General features: G+C 38.8%; 1 protein-coding gene across 1 annotated transcript in view; it reads right to left on the reverse strand.

Annotated features, from left to right (window-relative positions):
- Positions 1-23,245, reverse strand: part of CTNNA2 (catenin alpha 2) — a 1,472,650-nt gene that overhangs the window by 1,446,227 nt on the left and 3,178 nt on the right. The window contains exon 2 of the mRNA XM_054678551.2: positions 13,555-13,670. The gene's annotated coding sequence lies outside the window, so the exon portion shown is untranslated. The remainder of the gene's footprint in view (positions 1-13,554; positions 13,671-23,245) is intronic.

The raw sequence follows: 23,245 nt of genomic DNA on the forward strand, positions 1-23,245 counted from the left end.
TCTTCTGAAATTCCTTCTCCTGGCTCATCCTGACTCAAAAGCTCCCCTACTGAGCATCTTGTGACCCCCACTCCTGCCCGCCAGAGAACAACCCCCCTTTGACTGTAATTTTCCTTTACCTACCCAAATCTTATAAAATGGCCCCACCCCTATCTCCCTTCACTGACTCTCTTTTCAGACTCAGCCCGCCTGCACCCAGGTGAAATAAACAGCTTTATTGCTCACACAAAGCCTGTTTGGTGGTCTCTTCACACGGACGCACATGAAAAGTTTCCCTTGTTGTCTTGGAATAATACTCTAAAAACCCCTTCTTAAAGATAGTCTGTGTTTTTCAGCTCTCAATTGTACAGTGTGCCGGAGAGTTTCATACCCAGAGTACAATTACTGGTGGGGAAATAAATGGTTATCTTTACTAAAATGAGAAGGGAGAGTGTGAAAGGTAAGATTTAAACAAACATCCACTTAAAATCATGGATTCCTCCTCAAGAAGCTCAAATTTGAAGAGTATCTGAAATAAATGTAAGACCTAGAAATTGATTCATATGCTCTCAGTTTTGAATTCCAGTTTTGATTTTGTATTTGGGAAGTTTCAGGTAGACAGGAAGTGGAAGCAGAGCCTCTAGTGTTTGTGGGGAGAAAATAAAGCTATTGAAGAGATAAAGCTACAGTACTTCACTTTTCCTCCCCCAGGCGGGAGAGGGAGGGCTTCAGAGACACTGGGATTTGTACTGGAGGGAAGAAAATTTAGGGGCAAGTTGCATCATCTCTTGGGAATACGGGGATTGAGGGACACATGGGAATCTCTGGGAGCCTTTAGGAAAAACACTGCATGTCCTCACTTGCTCCAGGTGATGGGAATAAGTGCTCAGCAGCAGCAGGAGGTATCTGGAGGGGTAACTTGGTGCAGGGCTCCTGGCAACCAACTAGAGTAGACACTCTGCAAGAGAGATCAGAGGGGACATGAAGACCTTCCCCTACTGTCACAGAAACCAAATATCCTCTTCTCCCATGCATGCAACACCAACCCAAAAGAAACTAAAGACAGGACTCAATTTATAAGCCTGAACTGAGATTAATAGATTGAGCTAAATGTTTTTCTCCTCTTCTCCTCACCTCTCTCTTACACACTGTGTGTGGGTGTGTTTGTGTGGGTGCTGCGGGAGGGGACACCCAAGAGGCAATCAGATCATTCCAGGCAGAAAGAAAAAAAATGAACTCTATTTCCTCTGTACATTTAAATGTAATGAATATATTTGCAATTCTAATATGTACTTTTATTTTAATCATATAAACTGTCTAATTTTTTTTCTTTTATTTAAGCTGTTCCCTCAAATCCTTGTCTTTTTAAGAAAAAAGTCTCTTACTATTTGCAAATACTTTCAAATACTATTTGGGCACCTAATGAATGTGCAACATTGTGCGAGATTTTAACAAACCTCCACGTGGGTTCCTAGCCTGGAGTGGAGGCCTGACTTAACTTCTGCTTAAACACACACACACACACACACACACACACACACACACACACACAAAATATAGCTTGACTCTGTAATCTCAAATTGGGCATCTAGGGTGTGCCTTCTGGTAGAAACAGTGGATGGTCATAATTCCTGTCATTAATTTCCAATACCCCCGCCACAGCCCCGCCCCCCAACACACACACACAGACTACCAAGAAAACTGTTGATCAGGCAAAAGAGAGATTTTAAACTTACTGCAGCTAGGTAGGGCATTTTAATAGAATCATCAGAGTCCCAACAGGAGAGTATACGGAAGGATGTTTACAGGATTTTTAGGCCTGAGCTGGGTGATTTTAAGTCAAGTCTGGCATGAAAGGGAGCTGATGTAGTTGGGCAACTCGTGATATGAGTAGCTTTGGATTGGTGAGCTAGTGAAAATCTTCAAGGACCCTTAAGGAGTAATATTTCAGACCTGATAGATAAGCTCTTTTAATTGGCTCAGTCTCATCTTCCCTGTGCATGTATTTTCTGGTGCGTCTAGTTAACTACAAACACAGGAAAGTATTTCTGGTCCCAGTATTGTTTAACAGTGAATCATTGTTTTCCATTCTCATTAGCGTTAAAAGATAGTTTTCAGAAAAAGGTAGAATCATGACTCGCACTGATACAAGAATAAACAGGTGTGAAAAGATTGTATTTTACTCATTTAATGAGAGAACCAGGTAGATGTTATAACCAGTTCTAAAGAGAAAGAGAAAAAGAACAAATATGTATCGAGTAAAGAAAGTAAATTGCATGTGGAGACAAAACTGTTTTTTCCACCAGAGGGAGAGTAGTCAATTAAAAGTCTACTGAGCAGGACAAAATTTGCCTGTCTATCCAGAGTCATAAAATAGCTTAAAGAAAATAAGAAGCTAGAATCTTGTAACCAAGGATGGGCCAAATAGATACAATGTATACTTTTCTATAGAAACAGAGCTTTTTCTATATTGGTATGCTTTTAAAAAAATTTATTTTTTATATATTTTTTATTCTGTTTTTCATTTGTAGAGATGGGGTTTAGCTATGTTGCCCAGGCTGGTCTTGAATTCCTGGACTCAAGCAATCTTCCTGCCTCTGCCTTCCAAAGTGCTGGGATTACAAGCGTGAGCCACCATCCCCAACCTACATGAATATCCTTTAAGGTTATTCACTACCTACATTTATTATCATGCAGCCATTTCGTCTCCTTCACATCCACATGAGTATCATTACCAAATATTTTGATGAGGGTGTTTCTACCACATATCTCTGATTTACCCAGCTAGTCTCTGTCAAAGAAGGAAACAAGAGTAATATAAAGTTACTCATTCCTGATGAATCCATATTTGCACTTCTCTGCAATCATAAATTAAATTTTAATTAATTTATAGTCACAGCCTAGGTTTCAATAGCAAATTATGCCAGCTTACACACAGCTGTACTGAGAAGGATAAGAGGGCCCTGAATGGGAACCAAAATACCCGCTAACACAAAAAGCCTGAAAGAAGATGTGTAGCTTGACTGACAGCCAAGATTCAGCTTGAAGACCAAAAGAACCATCCACTTAGAAGAGCAATTACACCACACTTACCTCAAGTCACACAGCCAGTTAGCCACAGAGCCTAGTATTCAAATCCTAGCCCAATTCCAAGTACATATACTTTCCAGCATATCTCTTATATTCTTTTTCCTCTCTATTGTTTCAAACCGGATATCCCCCATACTAACAGGAATATAGATTTAGCTGAAAAAAAAATTGTTCTAATGATTAGATCAGTCAGCTTCTAGCAAACATATCCTTTCCCATCTAGGTGAGATGCACTTCATTCCCAGCCATGAGCCCATTGTTAGAGAATCTTGACATATGTTTCAAAAATCTAAATATTACTCATTTGCATCCATTGCAGAGCCATTCTATTTACCCCTTGCAAATACTAAATGCACAGGATAATTAAGGAAATGATCTTACCCAGGCTATTGCAATTGGAGAAATGCCCATTCATGATGGACATTTTAAAGAAAAGGAAAGAGGCCTGGAGATTTACAGAGGCAGGTGGCAACGGAGTCATCTGCATCATCTGTAAGTCTATGGGAATCAGGAGGGAGAAGGGAGACTGGTCTTATCTTGAAATATGTGAGGGCAGAGTAGACCTTGGTGGCTAACCATTTCCCAGAACACAGAAGAGTAAGTGTGCTTTTAAATTATCCAACTGTTTCTGAGCCCACAAGGCTCAGGTAAAGTTTCACATCATTGCCACTCAAATTTTTCTCTCTACTCCAAATTCCAAAGGAAAATCTTGCAAAACAAGGCAGTTCTTTGGTGTCCTGCTGGAGACACCATGGTCCTAATGTTTTCCTCAGCCTCTTCTGGTGGACTCCTCCATCATCAGGGAGCCATCAGAGTGGGAAAAAGCCAGCAAGTTTTACAAACTAAGAGAGATTTTCTGTCTCAGATTGGATCCATTTCTTGACTGGCCATACCAGCTCTGCAGGAAGCCACTTCTTGCTAAAAAGCCCCGAACCACCACTTGTTCTTCATGGCCCATGACAGAAACTTTCTTCACAAATGTTGGTACGTAGTTCACTGCCTTTTGTGTCATTCGATTCTAGAAATCTGTGATTTTTATGTGTTGGAGTGATAACCTAAGTAATAGTAATTTGGGCTACAGATTTAAATGAGGGCCCACTGTGGCTGCAACTTTTCAGAAATTCTCATATTATTTTCAATGTCACGACAAATTTTCTTGTCATTACTTGAAGGTAGAAGCAGAATGGGGGGTTACTTCTGGTTCTCCTTTACCTTAAGGGGTAGCTTTAGGTTAAAGAGGTGGTGGTCTCCTACTGGACTACCTAGGTGAAACCGGGGCTTTGAGTTTCATATTCTGCCTTCATGAAGTCTATAGTCACACTCAAAGAAATGTCCAGAATTAATACTCAGTTTTGCCTGTTTTGCAAATACTCCCGGGACAAAAGTGGCTATAGTGCTGAGATTCTAGTTTTCACTTAGATTTTGTCATAATAATTTCTTACCATTTTGTCATTTTTTTGATACTTTAGAGAGGTATTTTTAACAGAATATCTGGCACTTTTAGTTGTTTTCCATCAAAGAGTTTGTCTAAACAATGTACTTTGCCACATTGCCAGAAACAGAACCTCCACTGGGCCTTCCAAGGGAAGAGATGTGATACTGTCACCTACACTCAGGGTATTTTTGGTTGCTAAGAAGAGAAAACACAACTCAGCTTACACAGTAACTGATCAAGTAGCTGAAAGATGCAGGGATTAGAGTGGCCTTCAGGAGTAGTTTGATCAGGGATCTATCTTTATCCTCTATGATTTTATTGATTCTGCTCTTTTTAGTGTGTTGGCATCATCCTCCAGTTGGTTTTATGAGATGAATGCTAAAAGAGACTGGTACTATATCTTCCTCACTCACAGTTATGGGGAAAGGATGGCTGCTTCCAACAAACACTGAACTTATCATTGTGTCTGGAGAATTTAATTATTGCAGCTAGCTTAGTTCATTTAAGTTCCTCCTGAAGCTGGGGATATATCATCGTCACTCATATCAAAGTTGCTACACAAAGAAGATGAATAAATGAATATTCAGAAGTCAAAATGGTGAGAAAGGAGAGGAGAAGAATAGGAAGGTTTAGAAGCTCCAAGTGTGAGAGAAGAGAGCCCAAAGATCAAAAGGGTGCATAAAAAGCACACTGGGATTGATAAAGATTGACCTCCCCAATGTCGCTGAGGACTGGCCCTTTTTATCTTCACATGACTATGGAAAAGTTAATACATTTAAATATATTGACCCTGTAGCTTCAAATCAGAGACTTCTGCTTCTTTGTATATTTAAAGGTACTGGTCAGTTTCTTTTTTTTTTTTTTCTTATTCAAACATTATTATAAAGAAACTTTTTTTCCATAATTGCCGAATTCTAACTCAGAACTGGGCACTCTTTGTATCCTAACACAGATCTAGGCACTTTCTGGGTGAGGAATCCAATTCTTAAGTGCTTTATTTTAGTAATGCCTATAAAGTACACAGTCATTTGGTAAATAAATGAACAAAAATGCTAAAAATCACATACAGCAGACGTGCCACTTTTATTGCTATTTTTACAATTTAATGACTGTTTTAAAAAAGGGATTTAAAACTTTTGACTGTTTTTTCAGCTTCTTAGGAAGGCAGAAACCTACAGCTTTGAAGTCTAATGGGAAAAAAACAAGGGCCAAGCATTCAAAACCTGTGCAGGAAATATATTGAGAGATCTCAGACAAATTACTTCCTCTCCCTGAACCAGTTTTCATCTTCAAATGATTGATGTATCTTTATGTCAAAAATTAGATCATTGGCTTTTCAGGTTGCATGGAATCATATCAGGAAAAAGATATTTATAGGCAAGTATGCTCTATTTCATTGACCTTTCCCAATAGAAGCTTCACGAGGCAATGGAGAAATGGTTTCACTATCAATGAAGGTTGGGCTCAGGGGAAATGAGGACCTATGCTTTGTGAACACCTGGGTTTTATCATCAGTTCAGACTTTCCTGTTGAAAAGTGAATTACTGTAATGAGCTCTTATACATGCAGTCAAGCTGAAGAAATAGCAACAGCATACTGGTTAACTAGAGAATCGTCTGTTCCTTAACAGTCTTTTTTATGTCTATACTCTGAGGTTTTCAGAGCCCAATATTTCATTGCCTCTCAAAGGGGCTGTTCTAACTATCTATTGCTGAGTAACAAACCACTGCAAACTTCATAGCATAAAAGAACAGTAGCTGTTTATGATTGTTATCTTTCACAGTTCTGGCTGTTGACCATGCTTAGACAGCTCTTACTGCAGGTGTGAGTCATTCTGAAGCTTTTTCTCTCATGTCCTGGGAAGATTCAAATATCTGGAGGCTGCAACAGCTGGGATACCTAAAGAATCTCTCCATGTGGTCTCTCCAGCATGGTGTCTTCAGGGTAGCTTATTTTTTTATATGGAAGCTCCAATCTGCCACAGTATGTGTCCTGAGAAAGAGCCACAAAGAAGCCATATAACATTCTATGACCCAACATCTTATAATTCAGCAGTGCTGCTTTCATTGCATCCTATTATTCAGAAGAACTGAGTTGTTCAATGCCATATTCAAGAGAGAAAAACTAAACTCTGCTTTCTGATGGCTATTGCTCTAGTGTGAATGTTATTGCCACTCCAAAATTGATGTGTTGGACACCTAATCCTCAGTGCAACAGTGTTGGCAGGCGGTCCCTGATGCAAGGTATTTAGGCAATGAGGGCTCTGCCCTCAAGGGTTGACTAATTCCATTATGAAAAGGGCCTGTGGAGGTGGGTTTCCTCTCTTCTGCTCTTCCGCCATGTGAGAACGTAGCGTTTCTTTTCTCTGGAGGATGCAACAATCAAGGCACCATCTTGGAAGTAGGATACAGCCCTCACCAAATAACTGAACCTGCTGATGCCTTGATCTTGGACATCCCAGCCTCCAGAACTATGAGACATAAATTTCTATTTTTTAAAAATAAATTACCTAGTCTCAGGCATTCTGTTGTAACAGCACAAAGAGGACTAACACAACTGGAATGTCAGAGAATTATGGACATATTTTAAAATCTCCTCAAAGACTCATTTCATCATGGGAAATTCATTTCTTTAATGAGATTTTACAGAGTCTTATATCCAAAATAGAATAATTGCTGGTAGTATAAAGAGCTTCATTTGTGATCAGTTCCTTATATAACTAGAAATTGGCACACAAATCCATAAAAAATTAAGCACTGGGAACATTAGGAGTAGAAAAAAATAAATATCTGCAAAGAGGGCCAGGAAAGACTTGCCAGAGCATAACAAAAGAAATAGGTGTCCGATCAAGAAAGAGCTGCCAAAAGGCAAAATAAATGGCAGGTCAGCATGGCATTCCTGAGCTGCAGCTTCTGTTGTGCCACCAGCCTTCAGTGTGACTTTGGTTGACAGGCCACTTCCCCTCTGGGACCTCTGTGTCCTCATTTGGAAAGTACAATATTGAACTAGATAATTTCAAAGGCACCTTATGGCTCTGATATTCTGCAATCCCATTATTATTACTTTAAATGCTGAAACATTTCCTTAATAGGGAAGAAATTAAATGTCTTAACCCTTGGCTATTAATATCATCTGTTCCTACATTTAATGGGTTGAGATGAGTCACAGAGGATGAAAGACACCATAGCTAAGGATGTCAGCAGGGGTGACAGCCACTTCTACCTCAGGTGACCATGGGAAGCAACAGCTGGCATATTTTATACAATTCAGATGAGACAGGGAAGAACAAATGACACCTTTGGGCCTTCATTGGAAAAAAGTAGTCTAAAAGCATCAACTGCTGTCCTTTGATGCTCAGATACTGCCTCCTAGTTAATGAAGGCAAAAGTATAATTTAAGAGCAGTGGTTAATGCTTTGACAAAGAAAAGGCGGCCCTGAAGACTTGATAACCTTTCGTTCTTGTCCCTTAAGAATTTTTGGATATGTTATGTGCAAAAAACATTTTTGCATTTGATTTAAAAACTATGCATTGTCTATCATACATGCTTCTGGGCAGTGGGTTCCAGAGCCCGTTCATTGTCTTTGAGCTATTTTGCACCTGTTTTTCGACTGCAGGTAACTGATGGATATGCAAACTGTGTCTTATCCAGCAGCATTTCCATTGGCTTCTCTCCCCACTGTGGAAAAAGTCTTTTCCCCTCCATTTGTAATTCGATTTCTTGACTCTATACGTTTGTGCTTTTTGACATTTACTTTGAACCAGTTCCCTTATATGAGTTAAATAAAATCTTTAACATATGTTTCATTTATATGAGTCATGATTTTGCCATTTTCTGAATATTATTTTCTAATGAATTTGGATCTGCGCTTAGTTTAAAATAATAACTGGAGTGAGATTTAAACAGTTCTTTATGAGAAATGAACAGGATTTTGGAGATTTGGGGACTGCCAACTTTCAAAGAGGAGAAAACATGCAACCCCAGAGCTGTGGGAAGCAATAGGAGAGTCCCAACAACTTGGCTACCTGTGGGGATGGGGAAGAAATGAGAGGTGAGGGAGGTGGCAGGGAAGGCGAGAGAAGAGAGTAGTAGTGAGGAAAATGGCAGAGAAGAAAGATAAGCTGTCAACTGAGAAATTCTACATGGAAGAAAGGAGTTAAAGAACTTTAAATCCATTCAGATCTACTGGTAAACTACATTGATCTCTGTTTACTATGCTTCAGGACCCTCTTCTTTCACCTCAAAGCTTTGTTAAAAGCAACTGCACCCACAGCTTTGCATTTGTGACCCTTTTGGGGATGAAATATGGAGATGCTATCTTTCATGGCTAGAGCCATGTGAGAACAATGGCTGGGCTTGTGGGAGAGAGATGCAGGCTGTAGTAAAGACAAAACAAACAAACAAACAAACAAAGAAACGTAGAACCATAAGCCCTTCCACCCCCAAAATGTATAGAAACATTGAGGGAACTTCACCTAGTACAAGGGATGTAATATTGAGCTATTCTCTCATAGGATTAAAGAAAATGGTGACAGAAGCATTGAAGATGTATTGATATCAAGGGAGCTGAAATTTAGGTTACAGGGGAAACGGAGTTAGGTTTCTGATATGGTGCATTCACACAGTCTTTCTTCTAAGAACAACTAAAATCTGCAACTGCCTGTAGTTCCAGCTGTTTGGGAGGCTGAGGTGGAAGGATCACTTGAACTCAAGAATCCAAGGCTGCAGTGAGCTGTGATTGTACCACTTCACTTCAGCCTGGGTGACAGAGTGAGACACTGTCTCAAAAAAATAAAAAAAATAAAAAAATAAAACAAGTGTGTGGAAATTATCTTTTCTGAAATCTGACTGAGAGTACTGTGAAAGGAAAATAAATCTTGAGACTCCAAAATCACCAAGCTAAAGAAGAAATTCAAGCTGGGAACTGTTTAGGGTAAACCTGCTTCCCTTTCTATTCAGTCGTCCCTCTGAGGCTTACCTGAGACAAATGCATGTCTCATTGCTTCCTCTGCTCATCATTTATGTAAAAATGCAGATTCACTGAGCTGGAGTAAATTGCGTATTCAATGGAGGCTGATCAAGGACTCAAAAGATTACAATCATTTGTCTCTTATCTACTTCTAATCTGGAAGCTCCCACTTCAAGTTGTCCCATGTTACCAGACTGAACTAGTGTACATCTCACACATACTGATTGATGTCTCATGTCTCGCTAAAACGTACAAAAGCAAACTGTACCCCTGATCACCTTGGGTACATGTCTCAGGATTTCCTGAGGCTATGTCACGGGCATATCCTTAACCTTGGCAAAATAAGCACCCAAAATTGACTGAGACCCATCTCAGGTATTTGGGGTTCACATTTTGCTAACCACGAAGGGATTCTGAGTGGAAGAGCTGCTGACCTTTGAGAAATCTCCTACTGGGGCTTGGTACCAGCTTGAGCTTTCTTTATGGCTCAAACCAGTAAGACAATTTGCTGAGGCCTGGAAGCTCCCCCTCCAGAGAATCCCTGATCTCCCAAAATTTGGTCAATATTTAAAGATTATTTTGCTAGGAAAAATAATTTTTATTTCCAACTCCTGTTGGAAGGAGCTTTACTTCCTTCCAACAAGGAAGGCAAGCTTTCCTGCTTCCACGACAATGGAAGGCAGGTAACTTCTTTCTGGAATTCGAGCTCATTTCCAACAGGGAAGGTGAATTTGAGTTTTTTCCTGCTTCTAGGATGGTAGAGAGCAGTCTTCAGCCTGAGACCCATTCTCAGGTAAGTAGCTGAATTGGGGTTTTGTCTTGGCTAAAGTTAAGATGAACAACCAGCTGGTCTTAATTTCTCCTTACCATTAGAGTGCTCAGTAATTATATAAATTGTGTGATCATTTGTTTTGCTTAACTGTTTTTGTTGTTGTTTGTTTGTTTCTGTTTTTATTGTTGTTTCAGTCTTTTTCCCATTGGATTTGACCAGCTCTATCCGACTTGACGAAATCTGAAGGAAAGTTCCAATTCAAGGGGAACAAAGCCTCTGGTGTGGCTAAATTTCCACAAAAAAAACGGGGGGGAATGTTTTATTTTGATTACTTAAGGGGTTTTATTTACATAACAAGGCCATCTTTTTGCTAGCCAAGCCAAACTGAAAGAGCAATAGCTGTTGCCCCACATTGTAGTTTCATAGCTAAGATTCTGCCGTCTTTTTTTTTTTCTTCTTTACCACAATAGTCTGGGTTTGGTTTCTAAATCAAGCCCTTTCAGGTTTGATACTTATTACTTCCGAAATATTGGCAATTTGTCTTCGCTAAAATATGGTAATGAGATTTAAAAAGTTTTTTTTTTCAAGGAGCTCAATGGATTAGCTTAATGCAAATGTAACATCCAAGATGTGTGTGTATGTGTGCCTGTGTGTTTGTATTAAAAGGCCTTCATGGTTTGTTTTTGTTTTCTCCTGGGACCTTGCCTTTTTGAACAGGAGTTTTTGTTTGTTTGTTTGCTTTTTCCTCAATTGAATGAATTCTGTTTCATTCATTTACTTCTGCTGTTTCTCCTTTCTCTTGTCACCCTCTGCTGTATAAGGAACCTAAAATAATTTATAATAGCCTGCAATTCCTTACAGAAAATGGAGAAGGTGCCAGACTCCATTTTGCGGAGAAATCTCTGTTTTTCCTTATGGAACCCCAAGAGTGTAAATAGACAAGATTGTTTCAGATCTTAAGTTGCTTCCTTTTGTATTGTGTTATCTGATTTTTTGTCTAATTTTTTTTTTTTTTTTTGAGACGGAGTCCCTCTCTGTTGCCCAGGCTGCAGTGCAGTGGCGCAATCTCAGCTCACTGCAACCTCTTCCTTTGAGGTTCAAGCGATTCTCCTGCCTCAGCCTCCAGAGTAGCTGACACTACAGGTGCCCGCCACCAACCCCTGCTGACTTTTGTATTTTTAGTAGAGATGGGGTTTCACCATATTGGCCAGGCTGGTCTCAAACTCCTGACCTCAAATGATCCACTCTCCTTCGCCTTCCAAAATGCTGGGATTACAGGCAGGATACTTTCTTAATCTGATACCTTCATGATGGGATTAGTACTGCCATGAGAAAAGACTAGAGAGTGGTCTCTCTCTCTCTCTGTCTCATTCTCTATGTCTCAATTGAACTATTCTCGCATAAAATTAAAGAAAGTGGTGGCAGAAGCATTGAAGATGTGTTGATATCAAGGTAGATGAAATTTAGGTTACAGGAAAAAGGGAATTAGATTTCCATTATGGTACATCACACAATCTTTCTTTTAAGAACAGCTAAAAAGTGTGCAACCGTCTGTAGTCCCAGCTACTCAGGAGGCTAAGATGGGAGGATGACTTGAACTTAGGAGTCCAAGTTCTATAAGCCAGGAACAGGACCCTCACCAAAAACTGAATCAGCTGGCACCTTGATCTTGGACTACCCAGACTCCAGGACTGTGAGAAGTAAATCTCTGTTGTTTAAGTCACCTAGTCTATGGTATTTTGTTAGAGAAGCACAAACTGACTAGTGCAACTATTATTCATATAGTTTTTGTGCTGGTCAGTCCAAGGCCACAAAATGACTGCTGAATTCTAGTAGCTACACTATATTCGAGATAAAAAAGGGAGAAAAGAACCAAAAAAGGGCTATATCAGTTGTTAATTACTGTTTTTTTAATAAGGAAAACAAATGCTTTCCTAGAAGTCTTACATTAAAAACGACAACAACAACAACAAAACACTTTTCTTTTTTGGGCAAAATTGAAGCTTATCCTGAACCAATTACTGACTATATCAATGTTGGGTTATCATTGTTTTATTTGTGGGGACAAGAATAGGGAACTTTGCATTTACCTAAACAAGCAAAGATTCTATTAGTAGAGAGGGGTGGTGCAGGAAAGAACACAGAGCACACAGTTAACAATATCTGCCACACATGTTATAGCCTCTCTTTGCCCTGTAGGGAAAAATTTTTGCTTCAGTGGAAAACTTTGCATTCCGTTCCTGGTTATCTGATTCTGATTCTATGGGAGCTATTTTACAACTTTGTAAATTGTAGATAACTGATAATGATGCAGAATAATTCTCATCTATAGACAGGCATGTGAATTCTGTATATTGGCAGATTTTATTTCTGAGAAAGTCAGTTTGCTTTCATTTGTATACTCATTGCAATGTTAATGAAACAAAAATGTGTCTGTTCTTTACACTCACCTTTGCACTGATTGTAACATCTTACCAGTTTCCTCATGAATAAGTTAAATAAAAATCTTTAACACTTTAATCTTTTTATATCTCTGTAAGCCATGATTTTGCTTTTTTCTTAAAATTGTATTTTAACAGCCAGAAAACTATAAATTTATAAAATGAATAGTTGGTTGTTTACTTGTTTGTTTATTTTTATTCTCAGGTACCAACACTATGCCTAAAACATTAGTAGCTCAAGTAATATTTGATAAATTGATCAATGAGTAGCATCAGTTAACCAAAAAGCGAAAGAGCTATATGGTAGAATTATTATTTATTAAAATCCTATACTTGATGGGAATATCACTTAAGAATATACAATTCTTTTGCTCCTTTTGGTTTGTTACCTGCAATTAATATTCTACTGTGTAAACTTCCTCAGAGAGAGTCACTCTTCAAATAACTAATGTGGGTTTATTATCTGGGATAAATTTTCTTTGTGATTTTCATTTATGAAATAGCTTTTGAATTAGATTCCCAGAGGGAAGTTAATATAGTGTCTAGAGAAAATACAACTTCATGTTGTTTTGTTGTTTATTTAGATTGATTTTCTTTTTATTATAAAACCAATCCATGCTTATTTTCACCAAATATTAAAAAATGCACAAAGGAAAATGTATTTTTACCTTTCTCAAGTTAGTAAGATTTAGGTTATCATGGTTAAAAATTTGGTGTATATCCTTCTACATCTTTTTCTAGAAAATGGATCTAAGATTTGTATGAACATTTTTGCACCCTCATTTTCTCAGCTGTGTAGTTTACATCAGGTTTGTTAACATATCTGAATCCCAGTCTCCATGTGTATGAAAAGAAGATAAAAATGTACCTGATGGCTGGGCGCAGTGGCTCACACCTGTAATTCCAACACTTTGGGAGGCCAAGGTAGGTGGATCACGAGGTCAAGAGATTGAGACCATCCTGGCCAACATGCTGAAATCCCGTCTGTACAAAAAATACAAAAGTTAGCTGGGTGTGGTGGCATACACCTGTAGTCTCAGCTACTTTGGAGGCTGAGGCAGGAGAATCGCCTGAACCCAGGAGGCGGAGGTTGCAGTGAGCTGAGGTTGCACCACTACACTCCAACCTGGCGACAAAGCGAGACTCCGTCTCAACAACAACAACCACAACAAAAGAGGTACCTGACAAGGATCACATAAGTAAAACCCACAGCACAGAGTCTAGGTAATCATGGATGCATGGATGATCAAGAAAAATTAATAGTAACATAAAACGGGATGAAACTCAAATTTCGCAAGGACTTCAAATAGCCTGTTCCTTTGCATCTCTTTAGATTTATAGTTATCATTTAACATTATAAAAATGTGCTAGGCAGACTGAATATACAAATGGACAATGGACGCACCATACATTATGGTAGAACTCTGACCCACAACCTCAGCAGCAACAAGCACTGAAAACCAAATGACTCTGTAGCAATTGGCCCAGAGAAGTTAGGACTTCGTCAATGACTGGCAGCTTCTATATTTTGCCCCAGTTTCCAATTGAGGTCCAACCAGGGAAAGCCAAATACTCTTCAAACTAATCACATAAGATGCTACACCTTTTGTTAGCTCCCTCCAGCTTCCCCTTACCACTTTTGTTCACTCTAAAGCGTTTCCTTCATGCCTTTGAGTCTCTGCCAAATTCAAGTGATGGTGGCTGACTTTCTTGCTATAGCAAGCTCTGAATAAACAGTCTCTGTTTGTTCTAATTCGGGTGCTCTTTATTTATTTCCACATAGTGCATATCTCTGGATTTGAGAGCACAGGAAAAAGAGATAATATTGTAATTTGCAGCACTTTGCATGTTTCAAGCTTTGAAGAAATGATCACAAAAGTTTTTCCTAAGGGCTGGTATCACAGGGGAATGAGAAAAACAGATCCAGAGAAAAGGAGGCAAGTCTTGCAAGGATATGAGAAAGAATCTGAAAAAGAGGGATGCTGATGGTACCATTTCATTCTCTTGCTCTACAAATATAAATCAGAACCATGAGAGATGCTGAGAAGAGATAAAGAAGCATGCATCCCTAAACAATAATTCTGCAAAACAAAACAGCTGATCACACACATTTTTGACCCTAAGCAACCTCAACAAGATAACTTTGCAAGTCTTCCCTGAGATAGCAGAATTTCAACTTCCCCACAGTTCAACAAATTTGCTTTGCAGAGAAGTGAAGTAAGTTGGTGTATAAAGCAGAACATTTTGAAATATTTTAGAGAAACCTCTACAAAGATCTTAATGTTATTCAACGCTTTATTCATGGACGGAACCAGAATAATTATTAAGTATAAGGTACCCCTGGGCAATTGTACAAAATAGATACTGTTCAAAGATAATTTTAAGAAAAAGGTAAAATCAGACTCTCATACTGATTGAACACATAATAAATATTTTATTTGATTCACATAATAGGAGGGAACTAGGCAGAAGTTGTAACTGGTTTGAAGGAAAAGTTAAAACAACACTGATTTATATGGGTAAAAAAGATCTCAATATGACTTGCAAATGAGCAAAATTGATTTTTTTCAATGGCAGGTTGGGGTGAGTGAGGAAGTCAAAAATCACTACTTGGCAGGAGAATATTTGAGCACAACTAATTCTAACATATCAGTTAAAAAGGCCTAAGAGAAATGCATTTCAAACTCTAGATACTTAAAACTGACTTCAGGCTGGGTGCGGTGGCTTATGCCTATAATCCCAGCACTTTGGGAGGCCGAGGTGGGTGGATCACGAGGTCAGGAGTTCGTGACCAGCCTGGCCAACATGGTGAAACCCCGTCTCTACTAAAAAGACAAACAGCTGGGCATGGGGGCTTGTGCCTGTAATCCCAGCTACTCAGGAGGCTGAGGCAGGAGAATCGCTTGTACCTGGGAGGCGGAGATTGCGTTGAGCCGAGATCGCATCACTGCACTCCAGCCTGGGTGACAGAGCGAGACTCCATCACATAAAACAAACAAACAAAAAACTGAGTTCATCCCCCTACTTTCCACCCTACCTCTGCACCTCTGCCCCCTAATTTCTTATTTACCTTTTATATTTGAAGGTCTAGAACTTTCATTCAGTGATATGTATTGATTCAGCTCCCTATGCCAGGCCTTGCTTTGTGTGAGGAGGATTATGAGATGATAAAACTTGCTCCTTTTTCAGACGATATGACACATCCCTCTGTGTCTCACTCAGGTATGTGTGTCAAAAGCAGTGGATGGAAGGGATAAATGTACTAAGGTCCCTGGGCTGTGAAAGCACTGCAGAAGCCTGCTGGCATTATAATGTCTGATTTTCATTCTTCTGATTCTGTGAGTATAACAGGGTTGGTTTCCTGGTCTGAAGCAGGCAGCAAATACATTTCTTTTGGTTAGCAGGACTAAACTGAGACTGGTCAGGATGATCTGGTGGGAGGGTGTGGTTGTAAAAGCGTTCTTGCTGTTAAAGCCTAATCAGCTAAAGACTACCAGAGACAAGAGTTTAGGTTGGACAAAATCAGATTTAATGATTCAGTGCAGTGAGAAAGGACACCCCACAGAAATGATATGTTGCTGCTACCCAGAAGGAAGAAGGGAAGTATCTTTTATGAGGTTTGAGTTCCTGATGAAATATTCTGAAGAGGGTCCCATTTCTGCATTTGGTGCTATTTCTGAGGTAGTAGAGGGAGCAATTAACTAAGGATTCATTGCTGCCATGATGTGAAAGAGGCTTAGCAACTGGCTATCTCCTGAAATAGAAAGAACAGAAGGTCTAGAGGCATATTGGTAAGAAAGCAGTAGTCACTCAGAGATGGGATCATTTTGGCATTAAAAATTTCTCAGAAGAACACTGTGAATGTTTCAAAGAAAGCACCTGAATACTAATGCATGCCAATTCACAGTTCCTTCTTAGTGGTGGCAATTCCAAATGGCGATGTGAGCCTTATTCCCCAGGCAGGGCTTGAAAAATCCAAAAGAACAAAGAGAGTTTTCACAAAGTATTGCTTGAGGTTATTAAGTTGCAGAAAAAGAACAATTTTCTCTGAGAAACAGTGAAAGAAAAAAGCAACATTTCAGATTCCACTGCCAAACATAATCCTCTGGTGTCTCTGAAATGACTGTGCTTTTATAAGTAAATTAGACATTTTTGTGAACCACTCAAATTTCTCTGAAGGTGGAAAGTAGAGGCAGCCCAGGGATCCAGTGACAGCTGAAGGAGATGGAGCTCACATATACACAGGGCAAGGAGTTTTACCTTTGCCACATCTTGAGACTGACTGACCTGGCAGTTTGGGCATCTGCCCTGGTGGTTAGCAATGAACTACAGAGAAGCCACTAGCATCATATTACTGTGGCTACAAGTTTGCTCTGGGAACTAAACATTTACAATAAAGTGTCCTGAAACCTATTTGCTGACCTCCACTGCATTTAGGGAATTGGGTGTGTCTTGCCAGAGAAAGACCAATATCCTGGGTTAGGCCCTTTGGATCTGGGTCCTCAGGAACCAGCAAAACCCATATTAATCTAAGGTAGTCTGAAATGGAATGATATAAGTTGACATTCCCAAGTCTCTTCCAGTCAACTCACTCCTTAAGAGATGAAGGCCTTGATAGATGCACCTTCTTGCAATCCCTTGAAAGACCCTGCTCTATACTCACATGTCACCTCTTTTAACAACTCTAGCTTGCCCTCCACCAACAGTTTTATTCACAGCAGCTCAAAAACCCTCTCAGTATTCTTACAGCTGTGCTTAGAAATATCAGCTGAATAAACACTAGAAATGACAGGCTATCTTTTGAAATTAAGCTTATGAAGGATGGAAATTTTCACAAACAATTTACGTTCATGCCTCTGAATACATAACATCCAAATCCAGCAGGAAGAACAGGCTACCTGATATATAAAACAATACTCATAAAGTTACTATAGCACATATAAAAATAGCAAAATATTTCCCATGAAGTTATCATAATGATAAAAATGGCAACAGCATGCACTATGTGCAAAGCAATGTCGTAACAACTGACATGTATTAACCCACTTAATCCTCAAAACTACCCTGTGAAGTAGGTACCATTATTATCCCTTGTGGCAAATGAGGAAACTGAGGTATAGAATATAATTTCCATCAATAAATAAATTGTCTTTTAATGGAGACAAAGATGTTTACCTATAGACCATATCTTATGCTTAATATACAGTCACATTGCTTCTAGAATGAAATATCTTTGTTTCTTGAAGCTACATTTGTATAATTGCTTCCCTCAAAGCCTACTAGAGATGCCCTATTTGAAATTGGAGGCCAAAAATGGAAGGCAAAGAGCAATTTCAGTCATACATGACTTAATATTGGGGATACATTCTAAGAAAAATGTGGTTAGGTAATTTCACCACTATTTGAACATCCTAGAATGTAGTTATACAAACCTAGGTGGTACAGGCTACTACATACTTTGGGTACATGATATAGCCTACTGTTCCTAGGGTACGTACCTGTATAGTATGTTATTGTACTGAATACCATAGGTAACTGTTACACAATGATAAATATTTGTGTATCAGAATATAGCTAAACATAGAAAAAGTACAGTAAAAATACAGTATTATAATCTCATGGGACCACAGTCACATAGGTGGTCTGTTGTTGACCAAAACATTATGAGGCATGTGACTGTATAAAGAGCATGACCTAGCAAGAAACTGGAAAAAACACTGAAATTTCCACCCAAGTAGAATGAATACATTATAGTAAAAAATTAAAATATCATGCATGTGGATAAATCTCACAAAATTATGCTAAAAGAAAAATACCAAGTTACAGAAGAATATATAATATTTACATATAGTGTAAACTTATACAAAGCAGTACTAAATGTTGCTAGGGATACATGTAACATAGTAGAAGTATAAAGAAATGCATGGCAATGATAAATGCTAAATTCAAGAGGATAGTAACTTGAAGGGAGGAGGAAATGAATGTGATTGGGTAGGAGTAAACAGAATTCAAGTGTACTGTTAAAGTTCTATTTCTTTAATTTCTTTTCAAATTATCATTCTTCACTTTTTATATATATAATATTTTAAATACTCTTTTGAAAATTGAAAACAGTTACAATTTAATAGAAAATCTACAATTCTTATCACCTACTTTATTCAAGGGGTGAGGAGGATGGGAAATAAGCCTTTGGGGCCCACAGAACAAAGAAAAGCACAGCATCTGTCATTCATCAACTAATTTAAAAATATTATTTGTTTCAGATAGAGAAAAATTTCGTCCATCATTTGATTATGTATATCAGCCTTTACATTTTTAATTAGATAATTCTCATGTCTTATATTTTGCTATCTCAAAAATATTCAGCTTAAACTCAGAATAACGCCATCTGGAACTATAGGCAACACTTGGTTATGCGTTTCAGAATTTTAACTGTGAGCGAAAAAATATTTGACTTTTCCATGTTAGTTGATGTCTACCCAGACCATCATGGCCTCATGTAGTTTAACTGCTTTCAAATGAGAGTCTCATTTATGTAAGTGAGGAACATGCAGGGTTAAGGACATGTTCCAGGGCTACTTTGTGTTGAACACTGAAGCTGAGCCTAAGTTGTAAGAATACAATATGCAGCACAAAGCATTTTGTGAAATGAAAATGAAATCTTAATTCCCCTGACCAAGTGAACAAACCCCTTTTGGCCAAGGAGACCCCAGAGAAACCTTAGCAACAAAGTTTTCTAGCCATGATGGGTGTGGGAATCAGTCACGCCTCGTTACACCCCCTGCCTCCCTAATTGCCATTAGACTTTTTTTTCTAAGAGTTAAACAGAAACCAGCCCTGGAAAAAAAAAAAGAAGGAATAACTCACTCTTCCACCGACTTCAACCAATAGCTTCGCACCTTGACCGGATCCCCTCCCCTTTTGTGGTTTTGACACAACAGCCGATCAACATGCCTTCCTGGTAAGTGACCATCAACCATGGAATGGTTCTGAGGGATTCATGGAGGTTGTGTGAGGCATCTCTGCATCCTCCATTTCACATTTTCACATATACCGCCTAATTTTAACACATTTTGATGTTAAGTCTGTATCCCAAAATGAACACGGGACTATATGACATAACATGTTTGCTTACCACACATGCTTGTGACTTCCCCTCATGAACATTCCCAGCCCCTCCTGTAACCTGATAAATATGTATATCTAACTTATCAGCCAAGTATAAAACTCAGTGACACGCTCCCTCCCTCAAAGTTTCTACTTTCAGTCTCTACCAGAGGCTGTGCTTCCCAGCCTGCAAGTTGTAGCCCTTCATAAGAAATAAAGTTCTGTTTTCCAAATATATAGATTTTGTGATAAGTTGACAATTTCCATCTCTCAGTATATGGTTAGGTTTAGGGCCCTTGCTCATGGGAGGCATTACAAGTTTAGTCTGTGACCAAGGTTAGGGTGGATCTCTTAACAGGGCTGGGGTCTATATGACATAAGATTAATAACTAAGTTGAGGCTGAGGAGTAGAGCTCTACAAGGTCAACACAACAGTTAATTGTCTCATCCCTGTTGCCCTTTAAAGAAGTGTCAGATGAAGACAGATGATATGCCATTAGAGTGTATGGAGACACATGGTCTGTAAATCATTTGTTCAAAATGGAATTTAGCTGCCATCATTGGAATGCTTCCCTGAGGGGAACTGGAGACTAACTTTGTTCTGATTATTTAAAGTGCTTAAACCAACTGTGAATCTGCAACAGCACTTGCAGCTCATTTCCCGCCCAGTCCCACACTTTTCTTCCACACCCACCCTGGACCCTGGGCTCCAGCAGTCAAGCTTGTATTTCTAGACTCTGACAGCGTGTAATTGGACTAGAATTTTCCAGGCAGTCATGTTGTCAGGCTTTTGAACATGACTGTATTTGCTCTTATGTATGAAAAGGTAGAAAAGCCAGTCTGCGGAGAGCGAGAAAGCTGAACTAACAAAGAGGGAGAGATAGATGACTATGGGTAGAGTGAGAAGATGGCAGGAAGAGACAGGGACCACATTGGGCCAAGATGATTTTCCAGTTTCTGGATGAATAATCCTCTGTTAAGCTCCCCCTGGCTTATTAAAATGTATTTCTCTTACTTGCGACAAAAAGTCCTACTGAACACAACTCGGGTACATAACAGATAATTCAGGGAACTTACTATTTTCTAGTATAGGTATTCATCGGTAGCTCTCTGTGTCCTCTCACTGGTGCCCCATCAAGCCATCATTTTCCCACTTTGGTACATGGTTGGTGGCCTGTGAATGTTTGCTTCCTCTCCAGGTGTGGCTACTAAGCCAAAAAGTAGACTTAGAAAAATCTTTCTAAATGGCAGGAGTCTACTTTCCAGCCTCAGAAAGGTCAAGCTAATGACAATTATTGAAAAGGAAAGAAACATTTGTTGGCCACCTATTGTGTCCAAGTATGGTGATCATGAATGTAACTAATAGAAGAGAGGAATGAAATCCAAGTAGAAAGTGGTTATTACACGGGGCTTAGACTTAAACAGATGTTGAAATTCACATTTCCCAAGCAACCAAAAATTTGAGAAACAAAATCGCAGAGAGAAGGAAACTACAGGGAACTAAGCTTCAAAATCTGCCTATAATCTCCCCTCTAAGCATTTGCCAACTCCTAAATTAAAAGGGTGATTAGTACACATAGAGCAAGCAGAAGATAGTTGGTAGAATGTAAAGGATTTGAACAATTTGGCTTAACTGACATATTTGGAACATCCCAATCAAAAATTATTAGTATGATTATTGGTTTTAAACAATCCATGGGTCAGAGGAGGAATCACAATGGAAATTAGGAACATTTTGAACTAAAGAAATTTCATTAAAACTTACGGTTTGCAGCTAAAGCAGTGTTAGAGAAATATAGTTTAAAAACATTTGGTAGAAAAGAAGAAAATAAATTGTGCCTTAATTTTCCCCTCAGCCTGAGTCAACTTTACACAGGCTTCTTCTTGACTCTAAGTCTTGTCCTCCATCCTCTTAGAATAATTGCTTCAGAAAATTCTTTATTGTAAAATATTTCTTTGCACCTTTGCAATCTAAATCTGTTAAAAAGTCTCTTGTCAGTTTCACAGCCCAGGACCCTTCCTCAAGTACTGGGAGCTATCCTTTTGAAACGTAATCATCAAGAAGAAATGGCCCCTATATCCCAATATCTGTGGGAGAAAAGGAGCTTAACTCCAGAGGGTGCCTTTCCTACTGTCAGAAGATGAGAGAAAGTTTACTTTTCCTTTGTGTAAAGCCAATTACCAAACACAGATGGTCTGTAGTTTCACTTGCCCAGCTCCTGAAAACTCTCCTGCCTTTTGTTTCAGCTGTGCTCTCTCCCCTCTTGCAGCAATATTATCGGAATTATACCATGGTGATATGATCAGAATCAACTTCTGTTTCCTTATCTTGTCAAGTACAATCTTTTCTTTGTTTCCATTTTAAAAGAACAGAGAAGAAAATAACAACTCTTGGAGAGTAGAAGGATGGAAATAATATGGTAAGACCAGACATCAATGAAGTAGAAAATAAAAGCATATTCGAGAAAATAATAAAGCCAAAAATTGGCACTTTGAAAAAAATCTGTAAAATAGATACACATCTAGAATGAATGATTCAGAATAAAAAGAAAGGACAAATTATCAATATCAGAAATGAAAGAGGAGATTTTTATTTTACATATTTGTTATTAAATACTGAGTTATTCTTTTTGTGTGCACTGTGTTATAAACGGAAGTGAATTAATTTTTAACTTTATTCCTTTATTGAGTAGAGTCCTGGGTGCCAACGTGGGTCTAACCAGCATCTTGATGCTTGAGTTTCTCAGAACACCTAGATACTCACAGAAATTGATTCAACAAGTGTTTGTTAAACATACGCAATGTGTCAGACACTGTATTGACCGGGTGTGGTTTGACCATATTTAACAATACAGATAGTGCCTATTCACATAGAGCTTATAGTTCATCTCTGCACTAGTGATTTTTGAACTACTTTAATCAAATAAATAACATTGCGTATTGCTTTCAATGGAGTGGAGGGTAATTTTGACTGACAGAGCTTAAATTAATAAAGTTCTCTCTTTGAGCAAGCATAAACATCTTTCACAACACTAACTCTCCAGTCTAACCCCTTCAAAGGAGCTTCCTCTATCCTCATATTTGTGCTTTTTCCTCCACTACTTACTCCCTGACTTTAAAATATCCTCCATCTTCCTTTCCACCTATGTGAATTCAACCTGTCCTCTAAGATCCAACTCAAGTTCTATTGCCCTCTCTTCAGTGATTTTTCTTCTCTCTGAGAATACGGTATTCTCTGTTGTCTATTGTCTGTACCTCAGATTTGCCTCACAACCTTTGTTGCCTCTCCCACGCAATCCCCAAGGGATGCTATTTTTCTAACTGATTAGGTTCCAGCAATAGGTGGGGTCACTGTGCTAACTGTGCTAGTGGAGCAATACTTGCAAAAATGAAGTGCCCCAGGTGACACTTCTGCCTCTTCCTACCATGAAGCCAGAAAATGATGAGAATCA

Source organism: Pan troglodytes, chromosome 12, assembly GCF_028858775.2.
Source record: "Pan troglodytes isolate AG18354 chromosome 12, NHGRI_mPanTro3-v2.0_pri, whole genome shotgun sequence".
NCBI classification, from domain to species: domain Eukaryota; kingdom Metazoa; phylum Chordata; class Mammalia; order Primates; family Hominidae; genus Pan; species Pan troglodytes.